Here is a 19515-nt window from a genome sequence, read left to right as displayed (position 1 = left end):
TCTCAGCCTACCCTTTCTCTGATCCAGGAAAACCTGGCTGATTTGGTTCAGGGTGGTCTCACTTTTTCCTCTATCAAGATCCATGCTTCAGCCATTTCTGCTCCTTGTTCTTTTGAACAACCCATTTTTCTCTCATCCCCTGATGAGAAATGTTTCTCGGAGGTGCTTGCAACTTAAAACCTCCCAGAAGGGCGCCTACTCCAGCCTGTGATCTTTAATTTTGTCCTAGAGAAGCTCACTCTCTTCCTCCTTTTGAGCCAGCTGCCACTGCAAATTTAAAGTTTCTCTTGTGGAAGACTGCCTTCCTCTTGGCTATAACTTCAGCAAGGAGGGTTTCGGAGCTGCATGCTTTGATGGCTGTGGACCCTTTTCTTTTCCATGCAGATAGGGTCTGCCTGAAAACCAACCCCACCTTTTATGCCTAAGGTGCCTATCGGTCCATACAACTTCCTACCTTCTTTCCTAATCCTCTGAGTAGAGGTGAAAGAATCCTACATTCTCTTGATGTCCATAAACAGCTCAGGTTTTACCTGGACAGGACTAAAGACCTTTGGACAGCAGCAGTTATTGGTCAGTTTTGCCCTTGGAGCCCAGGGCAAGGCTATTTCTAAGCAAACCATTTCTAAATGGATTGCACATTGTATTACTTTTTTGTTATTCCTTTCATGGCAAGGTTCCTCCTTTAAGGGATTAGGACCCACTCAACTAGAGCAGCTTCCACTTCTGCAGCCTTTTTAAGGGATGTCCCTACTAAAGACATTTTGGAGGCTGCCACATGGTCTTCTCTTCACACTTTCACAAAGCATTAAAATTTGCCTTTGTTTTCAGGAGCCAGGGCAGGGTTTGCCACTGCTGTTCTGAAGCAGGGCATTATCTCCAATCCTTGATTCTGTTTGTTCCTCCTCCCTTTTCTTTGGGCTTTGGTAATCAACCCATTAGTTAGGACTGCAACAGTGAAACACGGTGAACCATAGTACAGTTATGTACACTTAACATTAAATGTAGATGTTGGAGTGTATTCACTGTTGCAGTCCTGCTTTCCCTCCCTCCTTCCCCCTTTTTCTCTTTTTCTAAGGTACAGGCTAAATTTGGTTGAAGCCTTGTTTTTCTGGGGGCTTCTAACTGTTAAGGCAAGAAAGACTGAGGAAGTGATGTCAGCTGCCTCCTTTTGTAACGTCCTTTACAGCTGACTACAGCCGACGTCATTTTTACTTAACTTTGGTATTCTGGCCGATTCGAGGGCTACCGGGAGCCGGATAACCCATTGGTTAGGACTGCAACAGTGAATACACTCTAACATCTACATTTATGGTAAGTGTACACAACTGTACTTTCTCGCTTCTTTAGGAAGTGGCCAGGTGCAACTCCTCACAGACTGGATGTACTTGCACAAGAACAGGGGGTGTTTTGATAGAGTGCGAGTTGACTGCCTGGAAGATAGGGTCGTAATACCCTTTAAGCACCTACTTGTTGTGCACATGCAGCAGTTTTATTAGAAAATCCTATATTAGCAAATGCAAAAGGGTTTCTAGTTGAAGTCCGCAACATAATCGGCACCCATTTTAGGCTAGCTTTTTCTGTAATTTTACAATATTTATGTAAATTATTATTCTCTTGACTTTCTTACTCTCAGCCATTTCATAATGTCTGCCCATGGATTACTCTCTCATAGCATTCTCATGTCAAAATGGTTTTGAAAGAGGCTTTTGCATAAGAGGCCTCCTGGAAAAACCGTGCCCCCCCCCTCTAGATCTTGTTTTAAAGAAGCTAACACTTGCTGCATTTGAGCTAGCCAACTTGGGTGACTTTTTAAGTTCTTAAAATGCTAACTTGCTAATTTAGGTGACTAAGTTCTTAACATGGAAATCAGTACTGTTTTATTTGCTCTAGAACAATCTGAGTTGCAGGCTTTTATGCTGAGTCAACCTTGCCTCATTTTCCACAGAGGCAGGGTTTCTTCGATAAGTCCTTTTATGCTTCAAGTGATATTTGAGCTTACTTTAAGCCAAACTATCCATCTCATTTTTCTTTCCTGAAACTAGAGGGGAAAGAATACTCTTGGATGTCCACAGACAGTTCTGGTACTATTTTGACAGAACTAAATCTTAAGATCTGTTGGTCAATTGTTCATTTCTTCTGAAGGTAAGAGGAGGCGGCAACCTGTGTCAAAGCGTACTATTTCCATATGGTTGTCTAAGGCTATTACATTTTGTTATACTCCACACAACAAAACTATTCCAGGCAGGGTCAAGGCCCACTCTGCCTTGGCCTTGGCTCCATTTATGGGCTTTTGGAAAAGGTTGGCTTGCGTATGTTTTGATTCATTCTGTAGGTCTAGCTCAGGCTTTGCAAGGTCTATTCTCCAGGGACACCTGGAGTCTTGTCCTTCCCCTGCCAAAATTGTAAGCTATGTACTGCAGCAGTGATCAGTATGAAGAAGTTGCATAAGTAAACCTACTCTAACAGTTGATGTTTGATAACTACTACAGTAGCCACTCCAGCGTTCCATTCCTATTGTTTCTGGGTGAGTTATTGTTGCCAGGGTGTCTTTTTATTTTTTTTTTTTTTTTTTTTGTTCCTAGCTTTCCCCTTTCAGGCTCAGCCTGTCACTGTTCGTATGGAGACTCTGAAGGGCTTTGTGCCCAAACCTGTCCTCAGCTCGGCTCAAGCTGATTAATGGTTTGGGTGTGAGGAATGTGCCTTGAAGCTTTAAAAGCTGTCCTTCTGTTTATATCCTTTCAGGATGTAACGTATATAGCTTGTCTTCTGCAGCAGGGATCATTTGAACATGTACTGTTATGGTAGTTACTTGCACAGCTGTACTAGGCTTCTCTGCTCGGTGAGAGACAGATGGTTGGTATGGAAACAGTAGCTCCTTTATGCAGTGGGACCAGTCTTGTACAGAGGCCCAGTAAATGAGATTAAGGGCTTTAAACTGCCATATAAATGCCACAAGAAGCCAGTCAATCTGTGGCTAAATTGGTTACACTGGCTGTCATTCTTGGCAGCCACATTCCAAGTGTTGTCAGAAGATGTTCCTTGTCAGCACTTTTGTATGCTAGTTAAATAGCATTGTAGTAGTCCTAGATGTCATGAGTTTAAAGCTTGTACAACTATAAAGAGATCCTGAAGGAATAGGTAACTTGATTCAAATAATAATTTTTACTAGTCTAACAGGAACCCCTTGCTGGTGCTTTGTCACTTTTTTTTTTCTCTCTATGAATCCCAAAACAAGCTTTTGTCATTGGTGGACTGATTCACTCATTGTAAATTAAGTAGGGTTGGCAGTGACAAGATTTTTGTTTGTGTGTGTGTGTGTGTGTGTGTGTGTGTGTGTGTGTGTGTGTGTGTGTGGCAGGGTTTTTGCATAGCTCCACCCCCCCCCCAAAGTTGAGGAGAATTGAACTCCAGTCTTCTAACACAAATTTAAAAAAGCTAAGTAACCACAATTTGACACTGGTCCTGTGCTGAGCGGTGAATATAACCACTAAATTGGTTTCTAGAATCCCTTCATGCATAGATCTAGTTTTCCAAAACTCCCTGTAGCTGGTTATACATATTGCTATCCACCCACTTTCATTTCACTGTATTCCCGAACACTCATAATACCTCTGTCAACTCTTCTCTGACTTTTCTCCCCTCCACTTGCTTTCTTCCATGTTTTTCTACATCTTTGTGCCATTATTGTATTACTTTCACCCCTTACTCATTCCCTCGCATAACTATCTGTACTTTACACCATTGGAATATTGCCTATGAATTCATCTCTTATGCGGTCGTCATAAATGATCTGATGTTAAATCTCCGTTCATTCCTTACTGATGGGTTATTGAGCCAACCAATATCAAGCTCGCGTCAGCCAAAAACTCTCCATCCAAGGTCCTACCCAGAATGCTCTGCTCCCTGTTACATCAGATCTCATTTGCCGCATTGCTGTACAGCCGTGTCAAGCCACTCTCTTTCAGCCAAGTGTCTAATAGTTTCTACTAATATTTTCCTACCCTATCGTATACTTTAGACTCCTCTCCCTTTAGTCTCTTTTTCCTTTTATTACCCTTTTCTTACCTCCTGAGGTAATTCTTCATTACCATCGTTGGTAATCCTTTTCTCTTCTTACCTTTTGGGTAGACTTTCCTCCTCTTTTTGGTATTGTTCTCCACATCATAATGTCTGATAAGAAAAGTAGCACTGGTTTTAAGCAGTGTAAGGATTGCGGCCATAAGTTTTCTGATGGCCATGACATGTCTGTCTCCCACCTTACTGTCGATCCCCCATGTGGGATTTGTAGAAATTTTTCGACCAGGACTCTTAACGAGAGGAAGAATAAGTTTAATATTGAAAGGTCTTCTCAAATCTCCTTTCTCTTAGGCTATTTCTGGGTCAGAGGGCTCATCCCTTCCTGTTAAACCCCGTAAGAGGCGTTCTTCCTCTTCATTATAGATGACTCTCCCTTCTCCCTCTGGAGATCGTAGGGAGTCGACTCATAAGAAAGTGAAATTGATGACTACTTGGTGCTGCTACCTGTGACCCTGTCATCTCTAGGCTCGGCACCTCCCCAATTGATTCTGGCTCCAGCCATGTCTTCCTTATCGATACTGGCACTGGAGTTCCCAGTGCAGACATTGCAGTCCTTACCAGCACCATCCATGCAGGTACAGTCCTCTTCAGCGCCGTTGGTACAATCCCGTTTGGCTCAGAGTATGACATTTCTGTCCTCCACGGTGCAGACATTTTCGGAGCCGACAAGTTCTTCAGTGCAGTCCTTCTCCGCACTGCCCTTATTACCGATGCAGGCACTTTCCTCAATGGCACCATACACATCGGGGCAAAGTTTTGCCTTTTACGGTGCAGACACCTTCAACTTCTATGGCGCTGACTGTGCAGACGTCCTTGGTTTCGGGCTCTGCACCTCAGGAATTAGCAAGGACCAAGTATTCTCCTTCCTTGGATCCATTCTCTGGTAATCAATACAGGCCTTTTCTAGAAAGGCCAGAATCACCTTCAGCTCTCTGAGGTCATCGAGGAGCCTCTCTGAGCAAGATGTGTTGGCGGCTTGTTGACCAGTTGCTTGTGGCCAGAGGTCTCTCACCCGAAGTCCAAGTTCCCTCCTTCAGGTGAACGTACACTCCTCCTTTTGACTTCTAAAGAAGTTTTGAAGCCTATTACTCTGACAGCAGCTTCCCTTCCTCAGACTCCAATAGTGGATCTCACTTTGGAACCGGAGTCGGCCTTGTGGCCCTCTGTGCACTGGGCATCGGGCTCTTCTCAGGCCAGTGACTGTGCCGTGGGGGAGGGCATTCCTGGTTCCACGTCGATTGGCACTCTCCGGGAATCCTCTCCCTGTCACGGTTCATGGTCTTCCTTGAGACTCCTGGTCTGGGGCGGCTGCTACTCAATTCCAAGGTTGTTGTGCTCTGTTCCGGACTCCCATCCCTCCTTGGGTGGGCCAGCCTTCTAGGCCATGGAGAGGGCGCTTTGTCTCCGCTGGCAAAGCCCCACATGTCTGAGTCCTCTTTTCCCCCCCTCTGTGCCGCAACTGTCACAAGCCACAACCACCGGACACTGGGCACAAGGGACTTTGGTTTCTCCTCCTGAGGTGACCTCCCTCTTTGCAGTCTTCCCAGAACCTCCCACTGAGGAAGTACCCCGCAAAGTGTCGTGCAAGAGGAAGCACATGGACTCCTCTGAGGAGTCATTGAAGATACAGATTTTGATAATGGGAAGGGTCCCCACAGTCACCCTCTGATGAGGTGTCCTTTGGTGACATCCTTAGAGGGGTGACTGGAAGGCCTCTAATCCTTCCTCTAAGGAATCCGTATTCCAGCAGGCTTTCCGTGCCAACCCTGCCGGCTGATGAGCTCGTCCAGTGCGCATGGAGGGCTCTTGACACCCTGGAAGCAATACCAAGGAGACCGGATAAAATATTATTGGTCACCAGGTCTTCCAGTAGATGCTATTGTGGTGGTGGCTGCAACTAAGAAGGATTTGGCAGAAGAGAGCCAAACTGTTCATCCGCCCAACAAGGAGTCCCGGGAGATGCACTGACTAGAAGCGTGTGTTTGCTTCATCAACCTTCGCCGTAAGGTCTTTGAACTATTTGGCACACTTTACCAGGCTTCAGAGGGATCTGATCAACCAGCTGTCTAAAACCTTGGCAGGGGCTGATGTCCTTCAAGGATGCATCTGCAGTCCTTACAAATGGGTTGTCCTGTCGTCAGGCAGCCCTTCGGTCGGCCGGATTCCAAAGACTGGGTCTGGCCTCTGCTGATGTCGCACTTCACCCAACGTCATAGCTGCAGTTATTCGGGTATAAAGGTATCAGCCGACGCCATCTTCCTCGGTCTTTCTTGCCGCGTGGCACCCGAAGCAGAAGCTGTTCGCAAGTGCCGGTCGGTCAGAACCAGAGATTACTACTACCGAAGACTTCTAAAAAGCTAAGTACCCCGTTGGGGACTCTTTCTTGCCTCAGCCGATGTCAGAAAAAGTGAATAACTGTTTAACTTGTGGGAAACAAATACCTCATAAAGATTTCCACTCTTACTGCTTACCTTGTTTAGGCCCAGATCACGACGTAGCAGCTTGTCTAGCCTGTGCTTCTTTCAACCGACAGACGCTTAGACGTCGGTCAGAATTTGCTGAGGAGTACATCTTTATTTCTCACACAACGGAAGGAGCGGCTAGAGTGGCAGGTGTGGGTATAGTCACCAGACATGCCTGGATACTCCTTTGTGACTTCTGACTCCTTTAAGGCTTCCTTCATGAAAGCCCCCCATTGAGGCCGCTTCTTTGGCCGTAAAGTGAAGTACTCTGGCGAGGTGCGAACAAGATGGCAATACCCTGTCTACCGTTGGTGTCATTCCACTCCAACTATTCTACTCCAGAAATTAGAGGAGCGGGAAGATGTGGCACAGGCTCTTTCTGGGACGCAAGTGCCGAGTTCTCCCTTAGAGGCAGAGAGGGAAAGGGAAGACTCCGCTTTTAGGGCAGAGGAGGTCTGCACAACTGGGGTTCCAGAGAACCCTATCAGCGCTCCTGAAGCATTGCCTGACTGCTCACCTCTAGGACCTGTTGGGGTCGTTTTTTCCTTTTACCCTGCTGTCTAGCGAAATATAACAACCAACTCTTGGGTACAATGGATAATATCCAGAGGCTATCGCATTTCCTTCCATCTTTGTCCAATCTCATCCAGAGTATTACCTGACGTTCTTCCCAGTCGAAGGGAAGCAGCAGCACACGAAATCCAAAAGCTGCTACAAAAAGTCATCCATACAGTCCCCCCAAGCCAAATAGGATCTGGATTTTACTCGAGGTTCTTTTTAGTGCCAAAAAAGACACGGGACTGAAGACCAATTCTGGATCTCAGCACACTGAACAAATTTGTAAAAACAGAGAAATTCCGGATAGTCACAGTTCAGTCTATCCTTCCTCTTCTGAAAGAAGACTATTGGATGTGCTCTGTAGATCTTCAATATGCATATTACCACATAAAAATGGACAAACGTTCAAGATACCTCTGCTTCCACATAGGAGTCACAACAGTTTCGAGCTCTGCCCTTCGGTCTCTCTGCAGCCCCCAGAGTGTTCACCAAATGTATGACGGTGGTTATCGCTCACTTGCAACTTCAAGGATTCCAGACGTTTCCATATCTAGACTACTGGCTCCTCACCGCCCCCACCAAGCATCTACAGGAAGAAGCCCTGCATTACACTCTTCTCACAGCACAAAGCCTGGGAATCACTGTAAACTGGGAGAAATCCAACACTACCCCATTTCAGACTTTGGACTTCATCGGGGTACTGTTGGACATGAGAAATTGCACAGCATCTCTTCCGGACCACAGGCTACAAAGAATGAGGCAACTGGTTCAATCACTGCTCTGTCACCACAAATCTCCTGCTCAATCTATACTCAACCCATGGGGTCAATGGCACCCTCTTATCACCATTGTTCCTCTAGCCAGATTCCACATGAGGCTTCTTCAGTGGTTACTTCTCGCTCAGTTGTACTCTCTGTAACATCCTTTGTCTTTTCAGACAAGTGTAACTCAGAGATGCAAGCTAGATTTACTCTGGTGGACATCTTGAAATCCCAAACAATGGTCTCGTCCCTTCAGCCCCCAACCAATGGTCTCATCCCTTCAGCCCCCATCAACCAATAGCCACGGTGACCACGGACACCTCCCTAATTGGAGGGGGGGGACCATGGACGCCTCCCTAATTGGAGGGGGGGGGGCTATGTCAGGGAAAGAGGCCCTTTTGCATATCAATGTCCTAGAACTGAGGGTGGTGCTACTAGCGTTGCAAGCATTTCATTCCATCCTTCCGTCAGGGACTATTGTGATCCAGTTAGACATGTCAGTGGTCTAGTACACCAACAAACAAGGGGGGCACCAGGTCTTGCCCATTTATGCCGAGAGGCCTTGAGAATATGGCTATGGGCGATAGCTTCCCGCTTTCTAATTGCAACGCACATTCCCGGTTGCTCCAACGTGATAGCGGACAACTTTGAGCAGGTGCATTCTGCAACCTTACGAGTGGTCCCTCAGTCCTATGATAGGTGCAAGAATCTTCAAGGCCAGCCTTGCTGCGACCTATTTGCCTTCCCAACCAGCTACAAGTGCAGCAACTGTTTTGCCCTGACCCCCCCCCCCCTCGGGGACTATCGCGGAGAGACGCTGTAGTCCATGCTTAGCCCTCGGGTCTACTTATCCTCCTCTTCTCGTCTCCTAATTTCTGAAGAAAGCACGACAGTTGAAAAGCAGAATGATCCTCATTGCTCCATATTGGCCTCGACAAGTCTGGTTTCCCTTCCTCTGGCCTCGCCTGCTAGATCAACTGTGGATCCTTAATCCATCCCCAACATTGATCTCTCATCTGCAGGGTCTAACTCACCCCAATCCAACAACCCTGAAACTGATATCTTGGTTTCTCCACTTCCAATGATTGCCAGGCAGGAAAACCTCTCGCCCCCTGTCTGCAATGTTCTTATTGCATCCCATAAATCATCCACCAGACTAATCTATCTTAATAAATGGAAAAGGTTCTCTCTGGGCAGCGAATAAACAATTAGACCCCTTGTCGGCCCCAGTTTCGGAGATTTTAGACTACTTTTCCACTCTGGGGTGTCTGCCTCTACTATTTGTGTGCATTTAGCTGCCATCTCAAATTTCCACATTGGTTTTCAGGATTCTTCACTTGTCACACGGACTCTGTAAAACTTTCTTGAAGGGGGGTTATCCACCTATAACTCCCTTTAGAGAACCGGTACAACCTTGGGATTTGGCATTGGTTTTGCAAGCTCTAACAGCTGCCCCCTTTGAACCTGGGTCTGCATGTGATGTGAAATCTCTCTTGGAAAACTTTTGTTTCTGATTGCTATCACATAGGCCGACGCCTGTTAGAACCTCAAGCCTTCTGCATTAAACCTCCCTATCTTATCTTCCATATGAATAGGGTATCACTGAGAAATAATTCTTCCTTTTTGCCAAAAGTGGTATCCGAGATCTGTCAACCAGTCTATTGATCTCCCAATGTTCTTTCCTATCCAGTCTAACAAGGGCGAGTATTGCCGGCACTCCTTGGATATTCATAGACAATTTATGTTTTTATCTGGACAGAACAAAATCTACGCGTAAATCAGACCAACTGTTTCTGGCCTTTTCTGGATCTAGATGGGGTCATCCTCTCTCAAAACTTACATTGGCAAAGTTACTGGAACTTTATATTCAAAGGCTGTTCTATTTCTCATATGATGAAAAACAAAAAAAATTCTGTTATCCATCAAGCATACTTCATGGTCTCATTACTGAAGTATTTTTGCTTGGCAGTATCTGTATAGGACATTTCTGACACCAGATAAGGTCGTTAACATCAATAATAGCTCCAGCGCTTCCTGCTGGAGATGTACAGAACATACTAAAGCTGATTGAGCACACATTTTTTATGATTTGGGCTATTGAAACAACAGCATAGATTTTTCTCCAAGCATTATTCACAGATTCCTTCTTATTGTCTAAATCATTAGTTCTTTTCAGTGTGAATGAAGGTTACTTTCTGAATAAGAGTAAATTCATATTTACTATGGTCAGTACTTGCTATCGCCAGAAAATGCATCACTAGAAGATTGAAAACTAGCTGCCCACCCACTGTTGAGGATTCTGTGAAAGACCTGGCAATCAAAGAACTTAGAATGTTCTTCGTGTTTCACTGTTGCAGTCATTACATTTGGGTAATCTTCTGGCAGGTTGCACTCAGCCTGATTAACAAAGTCTTGGGTCCTGCGTCGGTTGTTGTCCCTTCTTCCATGATATCGGGTAATCAGGGGTATAAAACATGCAGCCGACGCCATTACATCAGTCTTTCTTGCCACGCGGTGCCCGAAGCAGAAGCAGTTTGCATGTGCCGGTCAGCCGACTCCTGAAATTTTCGTTTTCGAGTTTCAGAACTGAAGTCTTCGACTAAAAGCCAAGTACCTCATTGGGGAAACTTTTTTTTTTTTCTTGTTCCTTATTGATGTCAGTAAAAGTTAATAATTGCATTACTTGTGGGAAGCAAATACCTCATAAGGATTTACATTTGTGCTGTCTGTTTTGTGCTAGATTTAATCAACGCACTATTAAACGTCGATACATTTTTGCTTCTAAATATTTTGGCTCACGATTTAACTATCCAGAAATGATGTCTGTTAGCAATCTGACTACCGGAATACCTAAAAAAAAAAACGCAAAGAAAGAGGCTGTCTAGGTCCAAAACTGACTACTCTTCTCTTAAGCCAGTCGCTAGTTCGCCGCTACTCAGTGAGGCGCTTTCACAGCCCCTGATGCCCGCTACTTTTGATATGCAGGCCTCTACTGAGACCCATTCGGAGTCCGGTATGCTGCGAGATGCTTTTAAGTATTGAATCCGCGGATGTCTTTACCTTAGATGGGTCCGGAGCTGCTGTGCAGGCACCGGCTTCTGAGGGTGTTTTCAGGCCTAAAGATTTGTATATTAAACCAATGCCATCTTCAAAACTAAGGCCAAAATCTACTATGTCTAAAAAAAAAATGGCGCTTGGGCCACTTGTGCAGGCCCCTATGCCTGAAAAACAAATGATCAAAATGGCTGAAGATTTAATAACCTTGATCAGGGGTAGCCAACCCCCTCCTGCTAAGAAGCCTAGGCATGACATTGATTATGTTATCTTCTGATCAGGATTCTATTTCTTCTGATTCTTCTACTGAACAGGATTTATCTACTTATGAGGACTCTTGATGCAGAAGATTCCATTCCTTCTGCTTCTCCCCCTGAGGATTTCTCTTTTGGGGAAACTTTACATACCTTAAGGGAACATTTCCACTGGGGAAAGTCGGGATTTCTCTGAATCTAAAGAGGCTTAGGAATTTTCTTCTACTTCCTCAGCATAGACCTTTGGCTATACCTCCTGTTCTAGACATTGTTAATGATGTTTTTTCAGAATCTAGTATGACTCCTGACTCCTAGTAAGCTAGACAGATACTACAGGGTTCCTGATTACCACAAATTCCTTTTCAAAAATCCTACTTCTGATCCTGAAACCATTTCTCAGGGTCCCAAAGGCATTAAGGCCTCTTCAGCTAAAAATCCTACCTCTTCTGATAGAGATTCCAGGGCGCTGGATAGATGGGGTAAGAAGGTTTACACTTCTGCAACCTTTGCAATCGGGGCTTTAAACTGTCAATTTCATATTTATAATTTATTTATTTCCAGTTTGGTTACTGGGGAAGTCCACTGGGCCAACATGACCCATTTTCAGTAGAGGCTCGGGGAGAAAAGCTCCAAGAAAGCATTGTACAAATTTGGTTACAATAAAATACAGGAGTATACAAGATAAAATTGTAAAGAGAGTTACAAAAATAAGAATATTCACAAGTATAGTTAGCAGAATTCATAGAGAGAGAGGTGTTTAAATATCAACAGCATATCATGGGACTACTTAAACAGAAAATGATGTTAATCTCTGACTGTGGGAAAATAAAGATTTGCAGGATTTATTACATTCAGCTGAACAAGTTTGAAAACCTACTTTGCAGTGTGGTTTTGATTCCTTGGAGGCCTCTTGCAGGGCTGCTGTAACCGGATCTGTGCTAAGAAGCCATGCTTGGCTCAAATAGCAAACTCTGCCTTACCATGTTAAAGCAAAATTGTCGGATGCTCCTTTACAACAGGACCGTCTCTTTGGTAATGAGGCTGAAGAAGTGTTAAAGATGGAAGATGAAGCTAAATCTATGCAAGCTGTGAAAGATTTCTTCCAAGTGCAACCTCCAAGATTTAGTAGGCACTGGCCTACTAAGAACTGGTCCTTTCCAGTCCCTTCGAGAGCCACACAAGTCAAATCCAGACATTCCAAAGGCTCCAGGTTTCAGTCATAAGGAACTTTTCGAACAAGACAATGGGGCGCCGCCACCTCAAAATCTGGAAACAACAAGGCACCTTCCTATGGTAAACAGTCTCAATGACTTCCCTCTACAATCACCAAGCACTTACCTTTTATCCGCCCCTTTGGGGGGAAAATTGGCACTTCACGCACAAAACTGGCAACTTTATTACCCAGGATAAATGGGTTTTAAATATAGTATCCCAGGGATACAGATTTTATTTCCACATGTTGCCAATCCCAAAAGGATGGCCAGATCTGCCCCAAATCAGTGGGCAGAGGCCCAGAAACAAGTTCTGTCCCTCATGAACATGGGGGCTATTCAGCCAGTACCAGAAGAGGAAAAGGGACAAGGTTTTTATTAAAGACTCTTCCTGGTACCCATAAAAGACAAATCATGGCGTTCAAGATGCTGACGCTTCAACAGTTACTGCCTATGCTAGGCAAAGATGCCTGGTTGGTAACTCTAGACTTAAGAGGCTTACCTGCATATCCTAATCTGGGAATCTTGCAGAAGATACCTCCGCTTCAAAGCAGGCTACTTGCATTACCAGTTCTCTGCACTGCCCTTTGGCCTATCTAATGCGCCCAGGGTCTTCACAAAGTGCCTGGCTCCAGTAATTGCATTTTGCAGGCAAAGAAATATTCAAATATATCCATACCTGGATGATTGTCTAATTCAGGCAAAAAAACAGGATATTCTTCTAAAGCATCTGGCGTTTGTAAAAGGTACACCATAAACGAAAATAAATCACAACTGGTACCCTCTCAATTACATTCCTTGGTGCAAGCTTGAATGCAAGTGCCTGGATAACTTATCTTATGGCAGGAATGCAAATTCAATTGGGTGACGTCAAACAGGTGGCCACAAAAACCCTGCTATCCGCAAGACAGATTCTGCAGGCCCATGGGGTTCATGGCTTCCTGCATTCTTCTAATTCCATATGCAAGACTGCATATGAGGAAACTTCAGTGGTACTTAAAAGTTTATGGAGTCAACATTGTCACAGCCTGGAAACAATGATTCCTATTATACCTTGCCTGCAACTAGAGGTCCTATGGTGGGCAGAGGCCTGCCACCAAAACAAGGGACTGCCATTCACTCCACCCCCTGCCGCCCAAACCCGAACTACAGACTCGTCAGATTATACTTGGGGGAGCTCATCTGGCAGGAAAAATGCACCTACATCAGAAAGAGATGCTAGCTGTACAGAATGCACTGACTGCCTTATACTTGGGGGAGCTCATCTGGCAGGAAAAATGCACCTACATCAGAAAGAGATGCTAGCTGTACAGAATGCACTGACTGCCTTCAAGGACTACCTTCATCCAGGACAACTAGTGATAAAGACCGACAACATCACAGTTATGTGGTACATAAATAAGCAGGGGGGTACACATTCCTACCCCCTTTGCAGACTAGCCATGGCATTGTGGAACACGGCCTTGACCTACCCAATACAACTACAAGCTCAATTCCTGCCAGGAAAGCTAAATACTGTGGCAGACTAAGCAGAAATCTTATGGAACAACACAAGTGGAAACTAAAACCACAAGATGTTAAGTTGTCAATCTCGCCTTCATTCTTGCTGGATGGGTTCGGAGCCGATCCTCGGCTCTGACTCGGCACTTGCTAAGCTCGAGAGTCACTTTTACCAGCTCGAGGCAGCCCCATATCCCATGATGCAAGGTGGTAATTACCCAGATCTCGTTTGCCGCTTCGCTAATGAGGTCTTCCTTTTTACCAGCTCCTGGTAAGTGATATTTTTCTAGCTTTTGGTCAGGTTTAAGACTTTAAAAACCTAATTTTTGGTCCTTTTAGTCTTCTTTCTACAACCTCAGTGTATTCACTTAGCTCCATACCCCTTTTTCACCTAGTTCCCTTAAGTTAATTTCTTTCGGGCCTTAGGCCTTTCCCACCCTCACAGTTCCTGTCAGGATTTCCCTTTGTGTGTGTGTGTGTGTGTGTGTGTGTGTGTGTGTGTGTGTGTGTGTGTGTGTGTGTGTGTGTCTGTGTGTGTGTCTGTGTGTGTGTCTGTGTGTGTCTGTGTGTCTGTGTGTGTCTGTGTGTGTCTGTGTGTGTCTGTGTGTGTCTGTGTGTGTCTGTGTGTGTCTGTGTGTGTCTGTGTGTGTCTGTGTGTGTCTGTGTGTGTCTGTGTGTGTCTGTGTGTGTCTGTGTGTGTCTGTGTGTGTCTGTGTGTGTCTGTGTGTGTGTGTGTGTGTGTGTGTGTCTGTGTGTGTGTGTCTGTGTGTGTGTGTGTGTGTGTGTGTGTGTGTGTGTGTGTGTGTGTGTGTCTGTGTGTGTTGTCTCTAATAACTAATTTTGTTAGTTGTGTTTAATATTTTTTAGTGTTAGTATCTTTGTTGGACTGATTGGTGTGTGTGAGTGTTTAAACACCAAGATATGTCTAAGGATACCAGGGTCTCAGGTTTCAAGAAGTGTGACTCGTGCTGTACAGACTGTCACACTTCTTGTATTTATTGTCTGGGACCCCTACACCTGCAGGACTCCTGTGCTATATGTCATTCTTTTAGCCAGAGAGTCCTGCAGGAACGTTGGAATAAGTTGATCTTTAGGGGTGTACTTAAACCAGAGAGCTCCCCGGCTAAACTCGGCTCCGGGAAGTCCTCTAAACCTCCCAAGACCCAGGCTTCGGTGTCTAAGTCTGTGGTCTTGGTTCCGACTCCGCCGGAGTCGACATCGGCTCCGTCCGGAGCCGATACTTCCTTGTTGGAGGCCCCTATGTCGGCGCCGATCATCTTCGGCACAGATACCTTGGCTTTGGCACCGGTGTCTGCTTCGACACCCCTGCGTCGAAGCAGGTCTCTGCTCCAGCTGGAGCCGAGATATCTTTGTCTCCTCTCTGAGCCGACAAGTTGTCTGCTCCGCCTGGAGCCGAACGTTCTTCGGCTCCGATGGCTCCGTCCAAAAAGAGGTCTAGATCTCCTTTGGAATCTATTCACTCTGCTCCAGCCTCTCCCTTGCTTTCGGAGCAGAGCCATCTGAGCCGATCATCGAGGTCTTCCAGGCTTTCAGACCACGATTTAGAGAGAGTGGTAAGTAGGCTATTAAAGTCACAGGCACTAGCCCAGATGCTCCAGAGCCCGTCTCATCAGACGTCAGCTATTCTACATCCCCCTGAAATTCCTCCTTCAACTCTCCTACAGAGCTTGGAGCCAGAGATTATCGGTACCGTGACTGTTGTTGCTTCGGAGCTGATGCCACACCTTTCGGCTCCGTCGTCCTTGACTCCTATCTCCTCCTTGAGACCTTCCTTGGAGGGATCCGGGCGTCAGGCTTCCCTGGTCGGTTCCGAGGGGGCGAGTGGCATCGGACCCTTGTCCGACCCCGTTCTCCCTCTTGGGGCTTCGGCCTTGGTGAGCTCGGCCCCGACATCTGCTTCGGAGCCTTCCCTTTTGGTGGGACCGGGAATCCCTGTTTCTTCAGAGCGGGATCTCTCGGCCCTCCCTGGGAGGGGAGCCTTCGAGGTGATGAGGAGTGTGCTAGCCCCAGAGCTTAGCCAGCAGTCAGTTCCTTTAGCTCCTCCCTCTACAGTGCCTGTAGATGCCTCTTCCCGTTCTCTTGCTCCCGGACCCAGAGATCCTTCACCCCAGGTCTCCCCATTGGGAAGAACTTCTCTTCCGAGGTTTCTCCTGATCCTTCAGGTGAACCCCCACATAAGAGGACTTGCAAGAGGAAGCATTTAGACTCCCCTGAGTCTACAACCTCTGATACTGATTTAGATGAGTCGGAGGGCTCCCCAAGATCCCCCTCTGAGGATGTCTCCTTTTCAGACATCCTTGAGCTCCTGAAACAGAGGGGGAACTGGCCGTCCATTAACCCCTCCGAGGATGAATCGGTATACCTGGAGGCGTTTGGATCTCGACCCTCCACCTCCTGGGTGTCTCCGCCTTTCGACCCTCTCATGGAGGTTATAGCTCGAAAGGCGTGGTCATCTCCTGATTCGGTGGAACCAGTCCCTAGGAGACCTTCAAAATTTATTACGGTCCCCGCAGAAAAGCAGTTTCTTACTAAAGGTGTCCCGGTTGATGCCATGGTGGTGGCGGCCGCCACTAAGAAGGAACTTGCAGATCCTTCCGTACCAGTCCATCCTGCTTAACAGTGTCCAGGACTATGGACAGGTATGGTAAGCGGATGTTTTCCTCAGCGACCTTTGCTATGCGTTCGCTGAATTATTTGTCACTTCACCAGACTTCAAAGGGACATCCTTAAAGAATTAGGTGAAGTAGTACAGGATCCTTCAGCAGCAGGGGCTCGGGAAAAGATTGCCTCTCAGCTGGGAATCCTTAACTCCATAACCAACTCCTCCATGCGGCTCATTTCTTATGCAGCCGATGGGGCGAGTAGAGCTGCAGGCACAGGAGTGGCTCTGACGCCAGTCCTGGATGCGGCTCTGTAATTTTGCAGACCCTTTTAAGGCGTCCTTCACAAACTCTCCCTTTCATGGGTCAACTTTGTTTGGCCCTCGGGTGAAGGACACGTTGACCAGGTGTGAGCGAGACGGCAAGACTCTTTTTCTGCCGTAGGAGTCCGTTTCTCCACTCCTTCTAGACCTTACCCCAAAGGTCAGAAGGGAGGGAAAATGTGGTTCCGGAAATCACAAGGAGTCACGCCTGACGCACGTGGTCAGTTTACCCCCAGAGGCAGAGGGGGTAATAACAGACGCCGCCCTAGGGGCAGAGGGGGTCCGCAGAACCAGGGCTCCAGAGAGCCTCTCTCTGACAAGCACTTCCAGCATCCCTGAGGTGTTGCCAGACTGCCCACCCTTGGAGGCGGTCGGGGGAAGATTGTCGCTGTACCCAGAGGCCTGGCTTTCCTTTTCTCAAAACAAATGGGTACAGTCGATCATATCAGAGGGTTACAAAATTCCTTTAGAGGAAAGCCCCTTCCCTCAAAAAAGGTTCCCTTCCAGACGTACCACCTTCCCTCAAAAAGGTTCCCTTCCAGACGTACCACCCGGTCTAAGGGAAATTGCAAGATTAGAGGTGTCACATCTTCTAAGGAAAAGAGCTATCCAGGCAGTACCAAAAGATCAATTAGAGTCCGGAATCTACTCAAGGTTCTTTTTGGTCCCCAAAAAGACAGGAGACTGGAGACCAATATTAGACCTCAGCAGACTAAACAAGTCTGTCAAAAAGGCGAGATTTCGGATGGTCACACTTCAATCGATTTTGCCCTTTCTGGGCAAAGACAACTGGATGTGCTCTATAGACCTTCAGGATGCGTACTATCACATAAAAATCCACAGACGCTCCAGAAGGTTTCTCTGCTTTCGGCTGGGGACCAGTCATTTTCAATTCAGAGCCCTGCCCTTTGGTCTCACTACAGCCCCCAGAGTGTTCACCAAATGCATGGCAGTGGTCACGGCTCACCTGAGACGTCTAAGATTCCAGGTGTTTCCGTATCTCGACGACTGGCTCCTCTCAGCCACCACCAGGCATAAACTCATCCGAGCCAGAGACTACACCCTACGTCTCTGCAGTCAATTGGGAATTTCGGTAAACTTCGAAAAGTCCTCCTTATTGCCCTGCCAATCTATTACCTTTATAGGTGCAAATCTGGACACTACTCGGATGTCAGCAAACCTAACGAGTCAGAGAATCCTAGATATCCAAAACCACGTTCGGATCATCCTTGCCAGCAAAAAGGTACAAGCCAGGCTGGTTTTGAAAGTGTTGGGCCTCATGGCTGCTGCCATCACACTCCTTCCTCTGGCCCGTTTTTACATGCGTCTTCTACAATGGATGTTGTTCACACAATGGTCCTTCCAGCAGCTTCCCATGCGTCACAAGATCCTAGTGATACAGACCTGCAAGAACCATCTATCCTGGTGGATTTCCTCTCCTCTAGTCCATCAGGGCAGGCCATTTGTTCCCCCGGCCCCGGTAGCCACGGTCACTTCGGATGCCTCCCTGATCGGGTGGGGGGGGGGCATTATCAGGGCAGGATGGTTCATGGCACGTGGCAACCATTCGAATACCACCTGCACATAAATGTCCTAGAGATGAGAGCAGTGCTTTTAACGTTGCAAGCCCTCAACGACTTTCTTCATTTAGGAACTATTGCAGTTCACACTGACATGTCCGTGGTGTGGTACATCAACAAGCAGGGCGGAACCAAGTCCTATCCCTTGTGTCGAGAGGCTCTCAGACTTTGGCAATGGGCGATCTCCTCTCATCGGTTTCTGGTAGCAACGCATATCCCTGGGAAAACCAACATAATAGCGGACAGATTGAGCAGAGCTATACTCATGCCTCACGAGTGGTCTCTCAAGCAATCCATAGTGGAAGAGATTTTTCAGACGTGGGGCCGCCCATGCTGTGATCTTTTTGCTACTCCTCTAAACAACAAATGCCCAGACTTCTTTTCTCTCTTCCCACTTCCGGGCCATCCCCCCAGAGACGCTCTTACCCAAGATTGGCCCCAGGGACTTCTTTATGCTTTTCCCCCCTTTCCATTGATTCCACAGGTACTCCAGAAAGCGTCCGTTTTGAGAGCCAAAATGATTCTCATTGCCCCTTACTGACCTCGACAAATTTGGTTCCCATTCCTTCATCGCCATCTTTTGGTGCAGCCTTGGCATCTGGACCCAGTTCCAGATCTTCTGACCCACCAGTCGGGTCAACTGCACCGGTCCGTTCCTTCCCTCAACCTCACAGCTTGGTTGCTCCACTTCCTTCCTTAGCCAGGCTTCCTATGATCTCTAACCCAGTTAGAGACATCATAGTAGCTTCTCTTAAGTCCTCTACCAGGAGGATTTACTCTAGTAAGTGGAAACGCTTCTCCCTCTGGGTGAAAGATAAGAACATAGATCCCTTTACTGCCCCGGTTCAGTCAGTCTTGGATTTTCTAGCGGAAATTTTTCACTCAGGTTCTTCCTCTTCCACAGTCAAAGTTCAGTTGGCAGCAATCTCCAACTTTCATGTCGGGTTTGCAGACCACAACATTATGTCCCACAAGCTTTGTAAAGCCTTTCTTAAAGGGGTGTTCCTTCTAAAGCCCCCTGTTAGGGATCCTCCACCACAGTGGGACCTAAATTTAGTGCTGGCATCCTTGATACTTCCCCCTTTCGAACTGGCTGCTTCATGTTCATTAAAGT

General features: G+C 46.6%; 1 protein-coding gene across 2 annotated transcripts in view; it reads left to right on the top strand.

Moving 5' to 3' along the window:
- LOC122799857 (grpE protein homolog 2, mitochondrial-like) overlaps positions 1–19515 on the top strand; it is a 159789-nt gene that overhangs the window by 69620 nt on the left and 70654 nt on the right. The window lies entirely within an intron of this gene.

This window comes from Protopterus annectens, chromosome 4.part0, assembly GCF_019279795.1.
Source record: "Protopterus annectens isolate FY-2018-M chromosome 4.part0, PAN1.0, whole genome shotgun sequence".
Taxonomy (NCBI): Eukaryota; Metazoa; Chordata; order Ceratodontiformes; family Protopteridae; genus Protopterus; species Protopterus annectens.
The sequence above is the reverse complement of the archived record's forward strand: the minus strand, read 5'-3'. Positions and strand labels throughout refer to the sequence as shown.